This window comes from Sciurus vulgaris (genome assembly GCF_902686455.1).
Source record: "Sciurus vulgaris genome assembly, chromosome: 14".
NCBI classification, from domain to species: Eukaryota; Metazoa; Chordata; class Mammalia; order Rodentia; family Sciuridae; genus Sciurus; species Sciurus vulgaris.
This window is the reverse complement of record NC_136475.1, coordinates 81,147,693-81,169,760: the sequence shown is the minus strand read 5'-3', so window position 1 is coordinate 81,169,760 and position 22,068 is coordinate 81,147,693. Positions and strand designations below refer to the sequence as shown.

At 42.9% G+C, this 22,068-nt stretch overlaps 1 long non-coding RNA gene across 1 annotated transcript; it reads right to left on the bottom strand.

Moving 5' to 3' along the window:
- Positions 1-3,037: 3,037 nt before the first annotated feature.
- On the bottom strand, positions 3,038-21,724 carry LOC306643835. Its single transcript, XR_013759077.1, has 6 exons — positions 21,635-21,724; positions 20,350-20,452; positions 14,433-14,531; positions 13,921-13,956; positions 4,559-4,748; positions 3,038-3,590 (listed from the first exon to the last, which is right to left on the bottom strand). It is a non-coding gene; the product is annotated as an uncharacterized lncRNA (long non-coding RNA).
- Between the last annotated feature and the right edge of the window lie 344 nt (positions 21,725-22,068).

Here is a 22,068-nt window from a genome sequence, read left to right as displayed (position 1 = left end):
GACTGGCTTGGTAATTTCTTGAAAGACCCAGACTGGCCTGTAGGGCTGAGCCTGCAGCTGGGGAGTCATTGTACTTAGGTAGGTGGTAGCCTCCAACAGGTCACTCCAATTAGCGGAACTAATGATTCATAGAATCCAGGATTTCTGCATTGTTCAGCAGCCATGTCAAATAGCTACTCAGACAGACATGGACTCACAGAAGTCTTCCCCAAATCCCCATCTGAAAGAGCACCTCACCACCCACTGCACACTACCCTCTGCCCCCCTCACCTGCGGCTCCCGCCACTCGCTATTGCCAACACTAGTTATGGAACCAGGTCACTTGGGTTGCGTATCGTAGATTGTGGATTGCATCATGTGGCAGTACTAGAACAGCAGCCGTGTGAGGATGATGTCATATTATTTACCGCTGGGTCCCTTGCTTCTGGATCAGTGCCTGGGACTCCATAAATATTTATTGAACTTATAAATAAATACAGTATATCCTGAACTAAAACTCTTAAGTCTTCTCACTTAAACTGCTTATGGGCCAGGATTACCTGGTCTGTATTTGTGCACTTGGGAGTGTTTCGCTTAAAAATGCAGCATATTATCTTTTGGGTTTTGGTTTATTTTCCAGCCTTTCAGGTTTAGTGTGTCTTGGTTGAGACACAATTGCAGATCTTCTCAACCTTGTGTCAATTCCCCCAAAACCAGGGCAGCTTGCCATCATTCCATCATCCAAGTCGTTGATAAATATTGAACACAGAGAACTTCCTGACATGCCAACAGATATGTCCCCTCTGGCCTAGAACAACTGTCCTAAATCATTTGCCTCAAATCATTGAGACAGAGGCTGTCAGTCCTGGAAAGGAGCTTGAAGATCAAGTGGCCAGGCATTTCCATGGTATAGAAGGGGGTTCTGGGTCCACAATGGGGTAACTGACACATGGTGACCTCTCCTTGACACCATACAATGAGTTCATAAGTCTTACTCACAGAACATAGATGATGCTCACATCCTGAAAACAGCCTCTCTGCTTTGAGTGGGAGTTCCATAGTTAACAAGCTTCTAGGTGGCCTTGGCCTCAATGGACCAATCCAAAACCTGAATTTGCCATTATTCATGAAGGACACGTGAGCTCCATCCACAAAGTTCATGAATTCTTTACCTTTCCCACCCTGAGGGTACCACTCATAGCAACTGGAAGGATCGGGAAGCCTGCCCAGGGACCGTATCCTGCCCCTTCCCTCACCCTTTCCTTCTTTCTCACTCTTCCTGAGGCAGCCGGTTCTCTCCTGTTCTCTTATTTCCCACTCCATTGACTTATTTAGATGGGGCGCAAATGCCAATGATACATTGGTGAGCTAGGGCCAGCAGATACTCAAAGACAAAAGAGTGTTTTCCTGGTGCTGTTGGAAGAATAAATCCTTTGGCTGTTGGTGACTAGTTCAGAATTTACAGAAAATATGTCCTAAAACAACTAGAAGTGCAAGAATAAAAAGAAGAGTCGGTCACCATGTGCACTGTTGAATGAATGAACAAGGTCAGTAGATAAAGAAAGCTCAGCACACAGAGCAGTGGGACCCACTGGGGACAACTGAGAAAATTACAACAGGGCCTCCCCAGGCAAAGCTGGGCAAGGAGCGCCCAACACTGGGGCATGACCTGCTCCAGAGCCGCTGCGGGACCGGGGAGGCTGGTATGCCTTGAGAACACACCCAGCCTTGGCTCTCTTCCCCTGCCCTGTCTTCCCTTGCTCCAAGAGCACTCCCTCGGGAAGTCACTTTCTCAGGAATCCCCTTCTCGCCCTGCTTCTGGGGGTCCTGGTCTACGACATCATACTTACAAAACATGCCGTGTAGTGTCCCACATGGGGCTCCTCCACCTCCACTGAAATTGCTCCACCCTGCCATCCACCTCCTGCCCCAAACTCAGTGTCATCAGACCTCCCCTCTGTACACTGCCCAAGGGCAACGGCCAAGACACTAGTAGCAGCCCTGAGAATGCAGAGACCCACGTGTAGCTCACAGCACAACAAGAAGCACACACAACACAAAGCACAGGTCACATATACACACGTACCCCCACGTACCCTTTCCTCTGAAAAGATGGAAGAGGTGGCCCTCCTCCTGTGCTGTCCTTCTCTCCCACACCTTCACCGACTGGTGCTGCAGGTTCCTCCTGAGAGCCCTGTATTGTGCTGAAGTTCGCTTCTTTAAAAAAAGGAAAATTGGAAGAGTCACATCATCAGATTAGCTCGCATCCTCCTTGCAGTGAGTGCAGGAAGTGTCAGATGGGCACCTCCGCCACCTCCCCACAGAGCAAGGAGCCTCCCGGAACAGCCTCCCCAGTGATCCAGAACCCCCTCCACAGCCTCCCCAGGAGAGTCACTTTTTCCCCAATTGTACTCTCTTCTGAGTATTTAACTTTTTTCCTTTGCCAGGTCCATTCTCTTTCTATTTTTAAATCAGTCCTTCTGTCCTGTTTGTTTGCTCACTTTCCTGGCTTCCGTCAACTACATGCTAATCACCATGACACCTGGAACCCCAGTCCCACTCTTGACTGTAAGCACATCTTAGGTACAACAAGCTTCGAGAACATTCAACAAAACCTATCCCAAACTAAAATCCCCTTGGTTCCCCACCTTTGTTCTTTACCCTTAATGTCTCAGGTAAATTACCACTTCTAGCTAGCCACTTGCCCAAATCAGAAAGACCCAGAAAGGACCCTTAACACTCCACCATTTACCACCTTCTCCCTTAACCAGTGAATCTCTGCCTCTTATGTCCCCTAAGTGTCCCTCGAATCCATCTTCCTCCCCATCTCACCCTCTTACATGGACCCTAGCACATGACCACCTAACCCTGTGCAGCCAGTTGGCCCTAAGGCACAGGGAGCTTGCTACTCTCTCCTGAAACCCGTTCCCTCAAATCTGCCCACCCTCCTCACAGGATTTGAGTAGAATACAGAAAATCCAGGGACAGGGAAATTATTGATCCATACATTTGTTTGTTTATTAAATTATACCTTCAAAACTTGGAGTTAGTCCTTTGGAGAATCTCCACGCCCATGCACTTTGTTTTCTTCTTTATTTCCCTCATAGCATTCACCTCCATTTGTTATTATTTTCTTTGATTCACTGTTTTTTACTTTAAAAATCTAAGTTCCTCAGAAAAAGTAGACTGTCTATTTGATATGGTGTCTGAGTAAGATCAGGTTGATAATACCAAGATTCCATAGACCACGCAGCTTAAACAATAAAAGTTTATTTGTCATGGTCCTGGAGCTGAGAAGTCCAAGATCAGGTGCCAGCAAATCTGGTGTCTAATGAGGATCATGTTCCAGGTTTACAGGTGCCTTCTCTTTGTGTCTTCACAAAGCAGAAGGAGAGGAAGCAAGCTCTCTCTTTTCTTCTAAGGGCCATAATCCCATCTTCACCTTCATGATATAATTATCTCCCAAAGGTCCCACCTCCTAATACCATCTCATTGGGGGTTAGAACATCACCATGTAAATCAGAGGGGTTGTACACAAACATTTAGTCCATGGAACGAGATATCCATAGCCTCAAACAAGGTAAAGCACACAGTAGATATTCAAGAAATATCTGCAGAATAAACAAGGAATGAGTGAATCAAATTGGCACATGGTAGTTTCTGACCCAAGGCAGTTCAACCAACACTAGCTGGAGAACAAATTTTGCCACCATCTACCACCAAGCATTCACCAAATACCTCCCATGCTCAAAGTACAGGTGGAATGGGTGAGGAACAGATACGCTGATCAGAAGGTACAGTTTCCACCCTCAAATTCCTCTGGGGAAGGATAATACTAAGGTACAAAGGGAAAACCACCAGCACTGTGAGATCAGAGTTCTCTATGCCCAGTGGCTGGCACAGCTGGGGCTGTGTTCACTGGAGTTGCCAGTCTTTGGGTTGGAACTGCCCCAGTCCAAAGGAGTTTGCCCTTGAGGAATGCCCTTGCTCCTCTGCCTTATGTTAATGGAGAACCCACCCATTGCATCTGCTCATCCTTGAGCAGGAACAGGAATGTGCCTCCCACTCTGATCAGATGAGGCTATTCTATATCCTTACCCAGCAAACATGAGGGAGGTGCACAAATGTATGAGGGGAGAAGGGATGGAGAACAGGAGTGGACTAAAAAGGAAGTCGAGAAAGGGGATAAGGAAAAAACATCTGAGTCTATGTTTACCATCTCTCTTTTACCTTCCTGGTCCCAGACCCCAGCAGTGCTCACTTGGAAAGTCCTTCCCACCAGATTCCCTGATCTGCCCAGTCACAGTGCAAACCCATGCCAAGCTCTGGAGTGATCTTTTAAAAACACAGATCAGAAGGGGGTCAAGATGGTGGAGTAAAGATTACTTTCCAAACTGCTCTGTGGCCCTGGACCAGGAAAGTGGATGAACAGTTTCTCTTTGAAGTCAGTAAAAAAGTAAAAACTAAAAAAATTTTAAAAGTCCTACTGAGATTTAATACTGAACTCTCAGAATGGACTAGGGACTCAGAAATTTGGAGAGAATAAAATTTTTAAATATAAAAGAAAGAAAGAAACCACCACCAGCAGGACTGCCAATAGGGCTTCACCGCAGGCAGGTCAGAGAAAGAGACAGAACCTGCATTTCAGGTGGCACTAAGGTATGTCTTGAAGCAGAGAGGACAGTGATCAGGGACATTGTTGAGCTGATCCAGTAGGTGAGCTTCACTTTGTTCTTGTATGAGAGAGACCCTGAGCATCTTCTGGTGACCTGCAGAGAACAAAGACAGCTGCCTTCTTTCCCCACTGTGCGATGGAGGCAGGTGTGGCTGCAAACCCAGACATCAGACCTGTGTAATTCTAGCTGGGTCCAAAAACCTAACCTGGCAGAGACCCACTACGTGACCCAGAGTGTGACTAGAAAACCAGGTGAAATTCAGACCTGGAAAGTATTGCACCCAGAGGAATTCAAGATGCTCAGACCTGCAAGATCCTAGATGTCTCTCACTCTTTGCATCTCACTGTTCACAGGACCAGCAGGGGATGCCCGGGGACTTGATCAGGTGGGGGTGTAGGGAGTGAATGTTCACTTTAGTACTGAGCCCAGGTGGCTGAGATATAGAAGCCATGGGGTGGGGATAAAGGACTGGCTTACCCCCATTCAAGTGGAACCCAGGGGAGATTCAAGCAATAATGACACAGCCAAATGGAAGCAGCCGGGCTCTGGAGGTGTACTGATTTAAAAGCTTCATCAAACATCATTCGGCCAAGAACCAGGGGTTTAGCTAGACCCAAACCCTCTCTCTAGGAGCTCTGCCTCTGGGAACCCATTTCTCAGAGCTCTACAGCAACTCCTCACTGTGAGTGGAGTAGACAATACCCTACAACCCACCCCAACTCATACTGCTGAGAAGGGAAGTTGGGATTCGGCAACCTGATTAGCACCACAGAAAGAATTAACAGTCCCGGACTAACTACTACCCTTGTGTGCAATATATTTTCTCAAGAAAAAAAGAGAAAGACAATTGAGAACTAACAACCAACATGTAATATTATAGACAAAATATTACAACTTTTTGACCATTGCAATGGAAACAATTCCTTAATCTTCCATCCAGAACCTTTTATTTTTCTAATTTTTATGTGCTGAATGGTCCCTGGACATCTGTACATATACATATTTGTCTCAGTCTTCTTATTTCTAGCATTCCTTGAAGGTAATTATTTTTATGACTCTGTCTTTTAAGATTAGGATATTTGATTAGTATAGCTTGGTTTTACAGTTTTTGTTGTTGTTATTGTTTCCTTTTATTGATTTTCCCATATTTCCCTTGATTCTCTTCCTCTCTTTTCTTTGTGAACAAATTCTATTGTTCTCTCTTTCACTTTTCCTTTAACTCTTTACCACTACTCTCTCTCATACTCCCTCTCAATTATTCATCCTACATCTCCTCTGCATTCTCCCTCTTCACCTTTTTGAAATAGCAAACCCTTTTTTAAACAAAATATCTCTACTGTCGGCAATTGTCTACCATACCATTCCTGTTTCTAGTACCAATTAACATTGTAGAACTAAGCATTTAGTTTAATGGTGAATATTGATTGCATTGGTGGTGGTTATTATTTGTCTCCCCCTAAAACACGAGGTATTAGAAATCTTCAGAAAAACTATAAAGTCAAAAAGTAGAAGCTCTGTCATCTCAGATCCTTACTGATAAGTGGGCAGACATACAAACAGCATGAAAAGGCAAGGGAACACACCATGCCAAATAAATCAAAATGCCTCATTAACAGAATCCAATGATATCATAGTGGAGGAAATGTCAGAGAAGGAATTTACAAACTTCATAATTAAACTAATCTGCAAGATAAAAGACTATATAAGGAGTGAAATCAGAGAAAATCCAAGAAGTGAAAGATCACTTCAATAAGGAGATAGAAATCATGAAAAAGAATCAATCAGAAATTCTCAAAATGAAGAAATTAGTAAACCAAATTTAATATTTAGTGGAAAGCAACACCAGAATACAAGATCACTTGCTATGAAGACAAATTATGTAATCTGAAAATACAAAGTTGACCATGAAGAAAAGATGTTAAAAGAGCAGGAACGGAACTTTCAAGAAATATGGGCTAACATGAAAAGACCAAATTTAAAATTTATGGCGATGGATGAAGGCTCAGAGATACAAACGAAAGGAATGTGCAACCTTTTCAATGAAATAGTGTCAGAAAGTTTCCCAAGAATGAAATAAAAAATCAAATACAGGTGGCTTACAGTACTTCAAACATACAAAATTGCAACAGACCTACAACAAGGCACATCATGATGAAAATACCCAACATACAGAATAACGATAAAATTTTAAAGACTGCTAGAGAAAAATGACAGGTCACAATTAGAGGGAAACCAACCCAGATCTCAGCTGATTTCTCAACCAAGACCCTGAAAGCTAAGAGGTCTTGTAATAATACATACCAAGCCCTGAAAAAAAATGGACGCCAGCCAAGAGTACTCTATCTGACAAAATTAAGCTTCAGCTTTGATGATGCAGTAAAAACCTTACACAATAAACAAAAGTTAAAAGAATTCACAACCAGGAAGGCTACACTAAAAAACATAACAAAATATTTGGTGAAGAAGAAATGAAAAACCAGAAAAGGGAGGAAATACAGTAGAAGAATGGTCAATCAAAAGAGAAACTAATTTGAACTAAAAACCAGAAATAAATCAAAATGACAGAGAATAAAAATATTTATCAATAATAACACTGAATTTAAGTAGCCTAAACCCCTCAATCAAAAGACATAGACTGGCAGATTGGATTTAAAAGCAGACCCAAGGCCAGGTACAGTGGCACATGACTATAATCCCAGTGGCTTGGGAGGCTGAAACAAGAGGATCGCAAATTCAAAGCCAGCCTTGGCAAAAGAAAGGAGTTTTATTTAGAGACCCTGTCTCTAAATAAAATACAAATTAGGGCTGGGGATGTGGCTCAGTGACTGAGTGCCCCTAAATTCAATCCCTGTTACCTCCATTATAAAGGAAAAAAAAAAAAAAAACAAGACCCAAGAGACTCACCTCATAGGCAAGGACATCCACAGATTGAAGGTAAAAGGATGGGAAGAAAACATACCATTCACATGGACACATGGATCTTATAAATAAGCAGGGGTTTCATATTAGGAAAAGTGGACTTCAAACCAAAGAAGGCACCAAGAAGGTCATTTCATACTGCTTAAGAGAATTATACACCAAGAAGACATAACAATTGTAAATGTTTATGCCCCAAAGAATGAAGCGTCTACATACATCAAAAAAACTCTTCTCAATTTCAAGAATCAAATAGACCACAACACCACACCATAGTACTGGGTGACTTTAATATGCCTTTCTCATCACTGGATAGACTGTCCAAACAAAAATTAAACAAAGAAGCAATAGAACTAAAATACACAATTAATCATTTAAACTTAATAGACATATATGGAATATTTCATCCATGAATGAATGAATACACTTTCTTCTCAGCAGCACACAAATCCTTCTCTAAAATAGGCCACATCTTAGGCCACAAAGCAATGCCTAACAAATACAAACAAACAGAGATAATACCTTGCATTTCTGTCAGATCATAACAAAATAAAATGAGAAATCAATGATATAATAAAAAATAGAAGCTAGTCTAACACCTGGAGACCAAATAGCATGCTACTGAATGATCAATAGCTAGCAGAAGAAATCAGGGAAGAAATAAAAAAAATACTTAGAGGTAAATGAGAATTGTGACACAACATATCAAAATCTCTGGGACACTATGAAGGCAGTTCCAAGAGAAAAGTTCACAGCACTGAGATCTTTCATTAAAAAAACAGAAAATAAATAAATAAGTCCCCAAATAAATAACCTAACATTACATCTCAAGTCCCTGGGGAAAAAAAGAACAAATCAACACTAACAACGATAGATCAGAGGAAGTAATTAAAATCACAGACAAATCAATGAAATTGAAACAAAAAAATTTCAAAAAAAATCAACAAAACAAAAAGTTGGTTCTTTGAAAAAAACCAATAACATTGACAAACCCTTAGCCATGCTAATGAAGAGAGAGAAAAATCATGTGGCTAAAATTCATTATGGAAAAGGAAATATCATAACAGATGCTACTAGAATACAAATAAAAGTCAGAAACTATTTGGAAAATTTATACTCTAATGAAATAGAAAATCTTGAAGACATCAACAAGTTTATAGAGACATATGACCTGCCCAAATTGAACCAGGAGGACACAAAATTTAAACAGATCAATTTCAAGCAATGAAGTTGAAGACACCATGAAAAGCCTACCAGGAAAGGCAAACCCAGGACCAGCAGATTCTCACCTGAGTTCTACCAGCCCTTCAAAGAAGAACTAACACCATATCCTCCTCAAAATATTCTGTGAGATAGAAAAGAATGGAACCTTTCCAAACTCATTCAATGAAGCTAGTATTGCCTTGATTCCAAACCCAAAGAGACATGAAGGAAAGAAAAATTTCAGACTAATATCCCTGATAAACATAGATGCAAAAATTCTTAATAAAATACTGGAAAATTTCATACAAAAAAAAAAAAAGCACATTGAAAAGATAGTGCACCACGATTAAGTGGGTTTCATTCTATGAATGCAAGCTTGGTTCAACACAAAATCAATAAACATAAAGACAAGAATCACGCGACTATCTCAATAGATGCAGAAAAAGCATTTGACAAAATACAGCATCCATTCATGTTCAAAACACTAGAAAAACTAGGGATAGTAGCAACATTCCTCAACATTGTAAAAGTTATATATGCAAAACCCAAGGCCAACATAATTATAAATGAAGAAAAACTGAAAGCATTCCCTCTAAAAACTGGAACAAGACAGGGATGCCTGCTTTTACCACTTCAATTTAACATAGTCCTTGAAACTCTAGCCAGATCATTAGGAAAAAGAAAGATTTTAAAGGAATACAAATAGGAAAAGATGAGCTAAAAATGTTCCCTCTTGCTGGATAAGGCGGCACATGCCTATAATCCCAGCATCTCAGGAGGCTAAGGCAGGAGTATCTCAAGTTCAAAGCCAGCCTCAGTAAAAGCGAGGCACTAAGCTACTCAGTGAGATGCTACCTTGAAATAAAACACAAAATAGTACTGGAAATGTGGCTCAGGGGTCAAGTGCCCCTGAGTTCAATCCCAGTACCCACCCAAAAAAAATCTCTATTTGTAGACTACATGATCCTATATTTAGAAGACACAAAAAACTTCACCAGAAAAATTCTAGAACTCATAAACGAATTCAGCAAAGTAGCAGGATATAAAATTAATAGCCATAGAGCAATTGTGTTCCTATACACCAATGAATCAGCCAAAAGAGAAATCAGGAAAACTATCCCATTCACAATAGCCTCAAAAATAAAAATTAAAAAAACAAAACCTGGGACTCAATCTAACAAAGGAGGTGAAAGACCTCTATAATGAAAACTATGAAACACTAAAGAATGAAATTGAAGAAGGTCTTAGAAAATGGAAAAATCTCCCAAGTTCTTAAACAGAATTAATGTTTTCAAAATGGCCATACTACTAAAAGCACTATACAGATTTAATGCAATTCCCATTAATAATCCAATGACATTTTTCATAGAAATAGAAAAATGAATCATGAAATTCATTTGAAAAAATAAGATGCCCAAAATAACCAAAGCAATCCTTAGGGAGGAAAGTGAAGCAGGAGGCATCACAATACCAGACCTTAAATTATACTACAGAGCTATAGTAACAAAAACAGCATGGTATCAATACCAAAACAGACATAAAGACCAATGGGACAGAACGAATGCCCTGAAACAAACCCACATAAATGCTGTTATCTCAAACTAGACAAAGGTGCCATAAACGTACACTGGAGGAAAGACAGCCTCTTAGACAAATGGTGCTGGAAACTAGAAATCCATATCCAGCAAATGAAATTAAACCCCTATCACTCGCCCTACAAAAAACTCAACTCCAAGTGGATCAAAGAGCTAGACATTAGATCAGAGATCCTACATGTGCTACAAGAAAAAGTAAGCCCAACACTCCACCATGTCAGCTTGGGAACTGACCTCTTCAACAAGACTTCTAACGTGCAAGAAATAAAATCAAGAACCAATAAATGGAATGATATAAAACTAAAACGCTTCTTCATAGCAAAGGAAACAATCAACATGAAGAACATGAAGAGATAGACTACAGAATGAGAGAAAATCTTTGCCACCTGCACCTCAGAGAGAGCATTAATCTCCAGGATATATAAAGAACTCAAAAAACTTAACATCAAAAAACAAATAACTCAATTAATAAGTGGCAAAGGAACTCAAAATACACTTCACAGTCTAAAAATACATGAAAAAAATGTTCACCATCTCTAGCAATTAGAGAAATGCAAATTAAAACTACACTGAGATTCACCTCACTCCAGTCAGAATGGCAATAATCAAGAATACAAGCAACAATAATAAATAAAATAAATGTTGGCAAGGATGTGGGGGAAGAGGTATACTCATACATTGCTGGTGGGAATGCAAATTGGTGCAACCACTCTGGAAAGCAGTATGGAATGGAACCACCATTTGAACCAGTTATCCTACTCCTCAGTATATACCCAAAGGTCTTAAAATCAGCATACTATAGTGACGTAGCCACATGGATGTTTATAGCAGCTCAGTTCACAGCAACTAAGCTATAGGACCGATCTAGGTGTCCTACAACAGACAAATAGATAAAGAAAATGGAATATTACTCAGTCATAAAAAAGAAAGACTTCATGACTTGGCTGGAAAATGGATGGATCAGGAAAGTATTGTGCTAAGTAAAATAAGCCAATCCCCCAAAACCAAAGGTTGAATGTTCTCTCTGATATGTGAATGCTAACACACAACAAGGGAGAGGAGGGGAGTAGACAAAGGGGAATGAAGGGAAAGGAGGGAGGACAGGAATAGAAAAGACTGTGGAATGATTCTGACATTACTTTCTATATACATATATGAACACACCACAGTAAATCTCTACATCATGTATAACCATACGACTGGAATTCCAATTAAAATAAGATGTACTCCATGCTTGTGCAAAAAAGTCAAATTATATTTCACTGTCATATATAACTAAAAAGAGCAAAAATTTAAAAATTTAAATACATTTAAAAAGAGAAACACAGATCAGATTGTTCAGATGTGTTGCTCCCCTGCTTAATATTCTCCTTGGCTTTTTCCACACTAAAAATAAACTCCAAATTCATGTCTGGTCTAGAAAGCCCTCCCTCTGCAGACTGGCTCCAACCACACTGACCTGCTTTTTTGTATCTGAAAAACACCAGGTCTGTCGCAGCCTCGGTGCCTTTGCCCTGGTTGTTCCTTCTGCCTGGATGGCTCTTTCTCCTCATCCTCGCCAGGCCAGGCAGGTCCTTCTTGTCCTTCAACCTCAGTAGCACCTCAGCAAGGCCTCCTGTGACCTTCCCTTGTAACGTATCCAGAGTCCACTCTCCATTGCATTTCTGACTTTGAATCTTTGGCACAAGTCTTCCCACAATTGAATTTTCCCTGTTTACCTTTTCTCCATTCCCTTGTGTTTTCATTTCCTATTGCTGCAAAACAAACTGCCACACACTGAGCAGCTGAGAACAAGGCCCACTCATCACCTCTCAGTTCTGTAGGTCAGAAGTCCAGACACCGAGCTGCCGAGTTCTCTGCTCAGGATTCCTAAGGCTAAATGAAGGCAGGGAATGGCTGTGTTCTCCTTTCCAGCCTGGGGTCCTCGTCCAAGCTCCAATGGCTGTGGAAGTGTCTTAGTTCATTTGCAGTTGCTAGTAACACAACTCCACAGACTGGGTAAGCTATGAGGGAAAGAGATTTATTTTGGCTCATGGTCCTGGTCCAAGGTCAAGAGGCATGGCCTTCTAGCTGGCAGAGCCCCAAGGTGGTGTGGAGCTTCACGTGGCAAGAGACAGGGAGCACGTGTATCTTACTGCTCTCTCTCCTTCTTCTTATAAAGCAACCAGGGTTCAACATGGGACTTCATCTCGCTGACCTGATTTCCTCATCCCCTCCTGAAGGTACCACCTCTAAACAACATAGTTGGATTTAGTACCCACTCTCTTAAGACCTCAAAATGGAGATTAAAGTGCAACCTACACTTTAGAAGAAAAAAAAAAAAAATATTCAAACCACAGAAGGCAGAATTCAGTTCCTTGTGGTCACAGGACTAAGGTTTCCATGAGCTCCATAAGGGTGTCCACATTCCAAGCCAAGAGACCCCTCCAACTTCAAAACCAGAAGCAGAGAACTTTCCCCACACGGAACTCTGCTCACAGTTTGAGTATCTTCCACCAAGAAGAGCTCACATGCAACCAGGGTTCTCTGCACTGAATGCCTATCCCTATCCCACCTGAATATGCCAGGCACACCCAGGAGACACACCACGAAGGTCAACACTGCCACATAACAAACTAATCATATTCCCAGTTCGTAGCCACATTCAAGGGGAGGAGGCCACAGGGGCATCTATACCAGCGGGTGGGAACCTTAGGGTCATCTTAGAATTCTGCCTACCAAGCACCTTCAGCTCTTTGCTTGCCTGTTGTCTCTGCAAACCCAGGCCTAGAAATGGGGCCTCCAGCCACACAGAGCACATGCAAAAGATACTGCTGCACAGCACAGTGGGATAAAACAGCAGGACTGCTCAGCAATTAGAGATGACCAGCACCCCAGAGCTGTGGCCAGCTCAGGTATTTTCAGCAATCCAGTCTAGGGACCAAGGGAATCCAAATCCCACACACCTGAATGAAATCACGGTCCACCAGTGTCCATAGCACATTACTAGAAACCTGGGGATTAGAATAGTCCAGCACTGAGAAGATGCTCACTGGGTATTTTGTTATTGTGGTTTATTAATGAAAAGAAAAGAAAGAAAATGGTCTCTTCTAGAAATGAAAGATGGAAAGAATTTGATGGACTGGGGTGTGGCAAGATTAAAATAGCAACTGCAAGCCAATCAAGTTCACCTTCTCTCCTCTGCTCATCCAGTACCCACCTGTGCCCAAGGCCCAACTCACATGCAACCAGGCTCCTCTGCACTGAATGCCTACCTAGCCCAGTGGCCCCCTTCAGAGATCTTCCTTTTGACATTCATTTCCTATTATGGGCCAGTTGGTCAGTTCTGTGCCTGTATATTCCTACACTCCTTTAAGGAAGTTGGTTGTCTCACCATCTTTGTCCCCACCTAGTAAGGAGTGAGCACATTCTGACTCTGCAGATCCCTCAGGACTCCTTAGTGATTTGGAATTGAGATCTGTCACAAACAGCGAATGTGAATTAGCCAGGGATGAGGCAGGATTGAGGCCAAGTATGCAGGAGAAGGGGTGGATAGGGATAGAGGGACTCACCGGTACAGGAAGAACATGGTCTGAGGTTCCTGGAACCTGTGAAAAGGGGACAGAAAGACCAGTAGGTGAGAAAACGCATAGAGAAAGAGAGGGAAGATCAACCAGACCAAGCAGGCGCTTCTGCCTAATGCTGGTCTCCACCGGAGGAACATGAGTTCCCCACTCAACCAAGTTGACGTGTCTGTAACTACAAAGTATTTACTTCATCAAATCCTGACCCAAAAGTCACAGGCATTCAGAATTGTCCTCATTCTCCCTTCGCCTGATTTCCAGGGGTGCCAGTGATCAGTACTGGTGCAGATGAATCATGCAGAAATATTAGATTGAGGAGACACATTTGCCCTGAACATCCAATGGGAGTAAATAAGAACAGTCTCCTAGCTAAACAAGGTGACCACAAATAGGACTGTCATTAACACACAAGCCCCACTCGGGTGCATGAGCAGTAAGGTAGGGTTCATGCACAGGTTCCAGGAGACTCTCACTCCCTCCAAGATGGGCCAGAAACTTACTAGACTCCTTGCCCCAGCTGGGCTCCCCAACAGCAAGGCTGGCACTCTGAGGGAATCAGAGGGCATCCTCCAAGGTGATAAGCAGGCCGACAGCAGAGCCTGGGAGGAAAAAAAGATGGGATTATTCATCGGGGAAAGACAGGCAGGCAGGATTTCATCCAATCTTCAGGTATCAGAAGAGTTCTTAGGCAGTGCAGGCTAAGTCTTGGCAGTGGCTACTGAGGATAGAATAAGAAAAGGAGCTTAATCCCCAGCATAAGGGATTTAGGATAGCTATGGGGGAGAATTTCCTGATGGTGAAAGTTGTTAAAAGTTGCAATGAATGGTCTCGAGAGAGATTCAGGACTGCTCTGGAAGCTTTTACAAGTAGAAGAGATTATCCTCTGGCAGGGGCAGCTTATCTCTAATCCTGCCTGAAGACAGGGGAATGGACACAATGACCTCGGGGTCTCCTTCAGACTTGTAAAGCAGGCCTTCCCATCAGCAGGCCAGCCAGCACTGCTGAGCAGGTAATGCGCTTTAAGGAAGGCCCAGAGCGTTCCCAGGAATAAGGAGGCGCTGAACCAGGTGTGATCTCCTTTCCTTTTTCTACTTTTTTTTAGTCACAGCTGTCTTGCAGCAAGGGCCAAGGGCCTTTATAATCTCAGATCTAATCAAGGGTGTTTTAGACAAGAAAAGCAAGAGGAGCCGTAGACCAGAGCAGAGAGAGATTGCTCCACTCTGCAAAGCACCCCAGACACGGTGGTTGTGACTCTGCCCTTAACAAGCCATGTGACCCAACAGGAAATCTGAGGGTGTTCCCAAACTGCTGCTGCCAGCCACCACGGCAGAAAGGAAGAGCTGGCTCCAGTGTTCCCCGCATTTCACTTCTAGTTCCTGACAGTCCAGTGACAAGCCTCTGGGATACTAGCCTGTGCCCCGCAGTTCACTACAGGAGCATCTGCCTTACCTGGGCAGTGCCCTGGAGCCGCAGTGCTGACTGAAACAGTTCATGGGCCTGCAGGGCACTGACTGCAGTGTCTTTGGGCGGCTCCAGGCTTATACAGGGCTCAGAGGACCGAGAAGATGTAGGCTGAGCTCTCAATAATCCAGAAAGCCAAGAAAGGGATGCCCTTTGACTTCCTGGAAACTACCGTCGGCTCCATGCAGTATTCAAAGCTATAGATTGTAATACAAAGCCGATACCCTGCCCTTTCAGGTGCAGCCATTTCTTCCCGCCTCCCAACCACTTGTCAATCTGTGCTCCCCCGCCTCTTACGTTACAGGAATTTCCGGCCTACGCTATAGCCATTTCCTGCTTCCCATGTTACGTCCTAGCTTGTCAGTCTGAACATGCTAGCTAGCTATTGGTTCATCAGTCAGCTTGCAAGTATTCTCCTCTGCTATTGGTTCCTTCCAGCCCAGGAGATTCCAATATCTGGGAGAAGCCTCCACGCCACCTTTCTCTTTTCCCTTCTTTTCAACCCTGGAGTTAGTTGTCCACATAATAAAGTCTCTTGCATGAGGCCCTGTGTCCGTCGTGGATTTTCTGGGAGCCATTGTTGAGCCACAACAGAGAGTGGCATATGGAGTGCCAGCTCTGCTGGAAGGGCTGGAACTGCCGCGGGTCCCCAGCTGAGCTGCATTTTCCTTACACAGATGATGCTGGAAATAGGCACTTCTTTTATTTTCTCCCACTTAACACCTAACGTTGTACCTCTGAGGAATCTGGAGAGGTTCTTCCTCCTATGTCTTTCTTAATGCACAGCAGATGTCCTTTGGTCCTTCTCCCTTGTTCTCCATCTTTCTGGCCAAGTCTTCTGCTGGATTTGCCCTAGCACCATCGTGTCTCCCACCCTGTGGCATTCTGCAAGTCCACAAACAAGGTCTTGGGGACAGCTTTCCTTCTCGAGGCTTAGTACTCCCGCCTTCTAGACATTTCTACCCAGACTGCACTACCCGCAGTCAGCAGAGGCCTGAAGCCTATGGTCATTTCTCCAGGAAATGGACATGAATATGTAGGAGAGAGAAGTATGGAAATGTATTATTTTGTCCGTTGCATATACTAGGAACAGGCAGGAACTTGTTGCAAAAGCACATTAAGCATGCAATCAGCAGCATTCTCGTGCCCAAATAAAGCTATTTTCATTTCATAAAGCAAGAGAGCAAGGCAAGTCATTAGGGAAATAGAAATGGGGAACTTAAATGCCTAATTGGAAGCTCTATTGCACTTGCAAAGTACCTTTGGTTTTTCTAAAAATTCAAGAGAAACACATTGAGCTTATAATTGCAGATAGATCGATGCCATGTTCCTTCCTGCATTAGCACCAAAGGAAGGTCCCTTCCTGTGGCTCATCCCAGGCCCAGCTACACTGTGTAAGCAGCAGGCGAGCCCAGAGGAAGGGAGTGGGATTGTGGAGCAGGGAAAATCAACAGGAGAGCAAAAGTCCTTCCCCTTTGACCTGAAGGCCAAAATCTGTATCCACAGCACATTCCTGGCTCTTTTAGTATAACTTTTCCTCCTCATAATTAAAAAGATTAATATGTTTCATTTATATATTGGCCATAGTCTATGTGCCTGGTATAATATAAGACTTAACCACCTTTTTGAGCCTCAGAGATTTCATCTGTGAAGTTCAAGGGTGAAGCACCATTTGAGTCTTAGGATTTCACAGAAGGGCCTGGGGAGCTGCCGGGGTGGGGTCCACATAGGGTGGGACAGAGAAGGAGAGGACCCAAAGGCAAGGTTCCCATCTCCCATCTCCCACGCCACTTTAGTGGGATGGCCCCACTTGTACATGTTTGATATTTTTGGATTCCACAAGAACTATTATTTGGGTATAGAAAGGAGTTGGGAAATGATGAGTTTCGATGAGTTATTCATGAAAAGTATGATCCAGAAAACAGTGTTGTTGTGCTTCGAGCCGTCGCATGCAACAGGTCCACCCTGACTCTCCCATGAAACACGATACTTGACATTTTATAGTCTCAACTCCTGGGATATGGACCCCAGAGCATCTGAGCTCTGTGACCAAGCTGCGGGCCATCGAATGAGGGCTTCTTTCCTCTCCACAGAAAGATGAGAGACCTGGACTTCAGAGACTATCCAGGTTAGTGAATTCTGACTGCGTGCGTGTGTGTGTGTGTGTGTGTGTGTGTGTGTGTGTGTTTAAGCAACAGGAAACAGTGCAGAGAAGAGGAATACCCAAAGCCTCTGTGTCAGAACACAGGACTTGGCCTTGACTTTGTCTTCTGATCCCTAGGATGGGTTCACACTGCACTCGGGTGAGCACCTTCCCCATGCCAGAGACTGTTCACGTTCCCTTTATCTTCACAGAACAAGAGGCAAGAAGATAAAATGTGTGCATTGAACAGGACCCCCATTCCCCAGGAATTCCATGCAGGCCTCAGGCCTGTGGTTGGTGAGATCAGGAGCGATGGTGAGTAAATCAGCCTGACATGACAGGTGGACTTCCCCAAGTGTGATTAGGTCCCTAATTGCTTTGGAAATGAAAACACAGGCACATAATGGATGACAGAAGTCCAGTTCTACACAGTCCTTTGTGCACACCCTGCAAATGAGCCTCTGCTTCTCTGTCCTTTAGCACTGTCCAGTGACAACACCACATGGGGGGACTCTCCCCCAGTCCCACCTGAGAGATGGTCGGGTTTGCAGGGACTGCTCTTAACAACCTGAATTCGAGGTTCTCCCAAAGACTGGCCCCAGGTGGAGGTAACTATGTCCCTGGGGCAATGGAACATATAGAAGAAGGAAGAGGAGAAAACAGAAGCAGTAGAGAGAGTGATCAGTAGGCAGCTTGCTTGCAGAACTAGTCATTACTGAGCAGTTTGCCATGGGGCCCGGTGTATTTTTAAAGCATCCAGTTAAGGAGTATTTATTAAAATGTTTTCAAGTTGTCCTTCAAAAAAAAAAAGGCCCTGACAGGCCACTCAGTATACTGCAAAGGTGGGTTAACGACGATCACCCAGCTGCAGAGATAGCGAGACAATAGTATAATGAATTACCTTCATTTCCTGGAGATACACAGAGAATTCATCTCTGGGGGTGGCGGGGTGCGAGGGTGGTAAATCATATTCGAGAGTCCTGAAGCCAAGGCTGCCAACACAGCCAACCAGCCTGAGGGGAAGAGAGACAGCACCCAACCTCCGAGGGCTGTTCCCAAGAAAACCACAGGAGCCCTTGGAGACACAGGAGGGGAGAGGAAATGGGCAGCAGAAGCAGATGAACCGCACACCAAACCGGGATGCCTCCGCGGATCGAGAGAGGACGGGAAAATAATCCAGATCCTAATTTAGTTCAGGAGCTTGTTTTCTTACACCGACAAATCTTTCTAAAAATGATTTTCTGATTAGAGTCAAACGGCTGAGGCCAAAACTCTGCGGATTGTTGTGCTGTCAGCATGTTAATGGTGTTCCTTAGCAACTCTCCCCTCCACGTTGAGGAAGAAACAGCCCCTCTGCCAGGAGCTGAAGCTGGAGAAGTCTCTCGGGACCTCTGAAGATTCAGGGCTTTTGCAGGAGGCCGGCATCAGAGGCTGATGGGAGGCTGGAGCTCACTGGCGCAGTGCAAAGGTAGGCGCTGGCCCGAGTGGGGAACCCGGGGAGAGGAAAAGGGGTGAGCTGCCGCCTTGTCCGGGAACCTCTTCACTTCTCACACCTATCCTGTGCAATCGCATAAATCAAAACTTAAAAGTCACACGAACGATCTCCTAGGATTAACTCCACATTACAGTCGGCAAGATCCCAATCCGTTCATAGAATCAATCTTTTCCTCACGAGACTTAAAGATGTAAGAAATGGTAAAGAGAGGTCAAGTCCACAAAGAAGGGAAAGGGTTTTCTGAACCACTTTTGTTTTCTTTAACATCAGCCTGGAGCTGATGTTTGGAATTTTGAGAATCTCTTGGAAAGAAATGAAAATCATGACTTTATGCATCCAAGGATGCATTGAGTTTTTGAGACTATGTCCACTCTTGTGCTTTGTGATTTCAGATCACTTCTTTTAGCAATAAACTCTAAGGCTAGACAAGACCATGGGCTTCAACAATCCCATTCTCCAGATGAGAATAATGAGACCTTGTGAAGATAACTTCACTGGGGTCATGATTGATTTATTGACTGATCCAGAGCATGGATCCAAGTATTTCCACCAAGACTACTAATTCTCAGACCAGATGCCTCAAAATGGACTTGGATAGTCTCAGTTTAAGAAAGGGAGAAGTGAAATTCAATTTGCCAATATTCACATTCTTGGAGGAACTTATATTCATCCTAAGCCAAAATATATTGGTAAATTCTCTAATTTAGTCAGATGATGTCTCACTTTACATGATAAATGTTTCTAAAAAGTTGCATGCAAATCAAATTTTTTTAAAATTGAATTACTTTTTTAAAAGCACAAGACAGATTGCCTTGTAGGGGAACCCTGGGCTGAAAATGAGAAATATTTCTGCAATTTAAATAATAACTACCTCTGTAATTTATCTCTTCTGTAAATTCATAATTTAATATTCCTTAGTTTTGTTTAGCATCACTTGTTTAAAACAAAAAAGATCTATATTTATGCAGCTAGTGTCACCAAGGAGTTTGTAGGACATTAATATTAGCTAATACTTTCCTTCTACATAGCCATAAGAACTAATAAGGAATTGGTATTTCCACTTGGCAGATGGGCAAAGTCAAGGCATAGCATAAGGAGATCATGGAAGATGTTAATGTATAGATAAGATGCCCACAATGTTCTTGCTTATAAGTCCTGCATTTTTATCTGCTGTTTTATTCCCTCCTGGTGAGGATACCATGGGCAGCTATAATATCCCAGGGAGATATTTCCCCACAGAACAGCTGCTGAAACTTCAGAGAAATTCATAAAGTACCTCGAAGGCATTGACTTAAGAATCCAAGAAGAACGTCATAACCTCCTCTCTGTTCCATCACTTGACTTGCTCCATGATATGTTCATAGATCCATCCACGACAATACATCTTTCCTGAGTCCCTGTTATATATTCAATCCTTTCCACTGTAGGAAAGAAAAGGGGAGAACTACAGGTTCTTCCCACAAGAATGTGATCCAGTTAAAAAAGGCAAGGCTCACATACAAAAGCAGGTTAGAGTTCAAGGTCACATGGATGTTCCCACTAGTTTATAGACCTTTATGAAGAGGGATCTTCATCAGTGCACCTAACCTTTAAAAATGTCTGTAACTGGTAATTTGTTACAGTTGTTACATTAAATTTTGAAAACTCAGAGTTACTGAAAGGAATGTTACCTGCAAAAATCTAAAACACTGATACAAAACAAATAGGAAGAATATATTAATATAGCTCCAGAATGAAATGATCTCATCTGCAAAGTGGGAACAATAAAAAGACCAACTTCTGAGAGTGGCCGTGGTACCTGAGGGGCATGCCAAGTAGGCAGCATTCAGCACGTCTCTGATTCACGGTGAGCCCCAGTGAGCAATGCCCATCATTCACAGGATAAGTGTCACAGATTGCAGTCAAGAGACACTGATGGCAAATCAACATGAGGAAGAATTTTCCAGAATTTTCCAGGATTGCCCACTAAGGGCAAGTACCTGCTGGGCAGAGCCCCCATTCCAGAGGCTGGATGGTCATCTCCCAAGATACTGAGCCACTGTTCATTAAGCTGGCAGAAAGTCAGAATAACATCGGAAGTATTTTTAAAATATAGCGTTCTGGGCCAATCTAGGCTTCTTTAGCAATCGTGGAAGGCCTCCAGACCTGTGTTTTAATAAGCATTCCAAGTAGATTTTATGTAGCTGGTCAATCAGGCATCTAATTACGTAGGTTTGAGAATGACTGGTGTAGAGAAAGTTTATGGATCTTCTGTGGTTTGGATAAAGTTTGAGTGTATTCCCCAAGGGTTCACGCATTGAAATTTCATACCCACCATGAAGTATGAAGAGGGTAGAAACTTATTCCAGTGATGGTGTTCAGAGACGGGGCCTTTGGAAGGTGATTAGGATGAGATGAGGTCATTAGGGTAAAGCCCTCGTCACTTAATACTTGTGGCTTTATTTTTTAAAGGGGAGGACCAGAAGACACACACATACATGCATGCCCCCTGCCACTTGCTGTGTGATGTCTTGCACCTCATTGAGACTCTTCCAGGAATAAGTTAATCAAACTTGAACCAAAACCAAAATCTTCCTGTTTTGTAATAACTTGTAATAATTTACCTGCCTCAGGGATGTTGTTATAGTAATGCATAATGAACTAATACAGATTTCTTCCAAATTTTGAAGCTCTAGGAGTTTCTTTGTCTGCCCTTGGTCATCTTCAAACTAGTGTCGGGGAAAATAATACAAGTGATCTAGTTAGAAAGACTGGGCTCAAATCCTGGCTCTGTCATTTCCTATTTGTATGACTTAAAACATATTGATTACCCTCCCTAGAGCCTCAGCTTCCTTGTCTTATGAAATAGAAATAAACATAACTACCTTATATGCAGGTTCTAGGAGCTTTTCTGGCACATAATAAATCCTCGATAAATATTTAATGACCTTAATAGAAAAGTGCATCTCATATTGTGAGACAAAGAGTAAGGGCTTATATATAAGTTCCTTTCTTATCATCCCAAACTTATATATCACAAAGAAAGTGAGTCCACCTA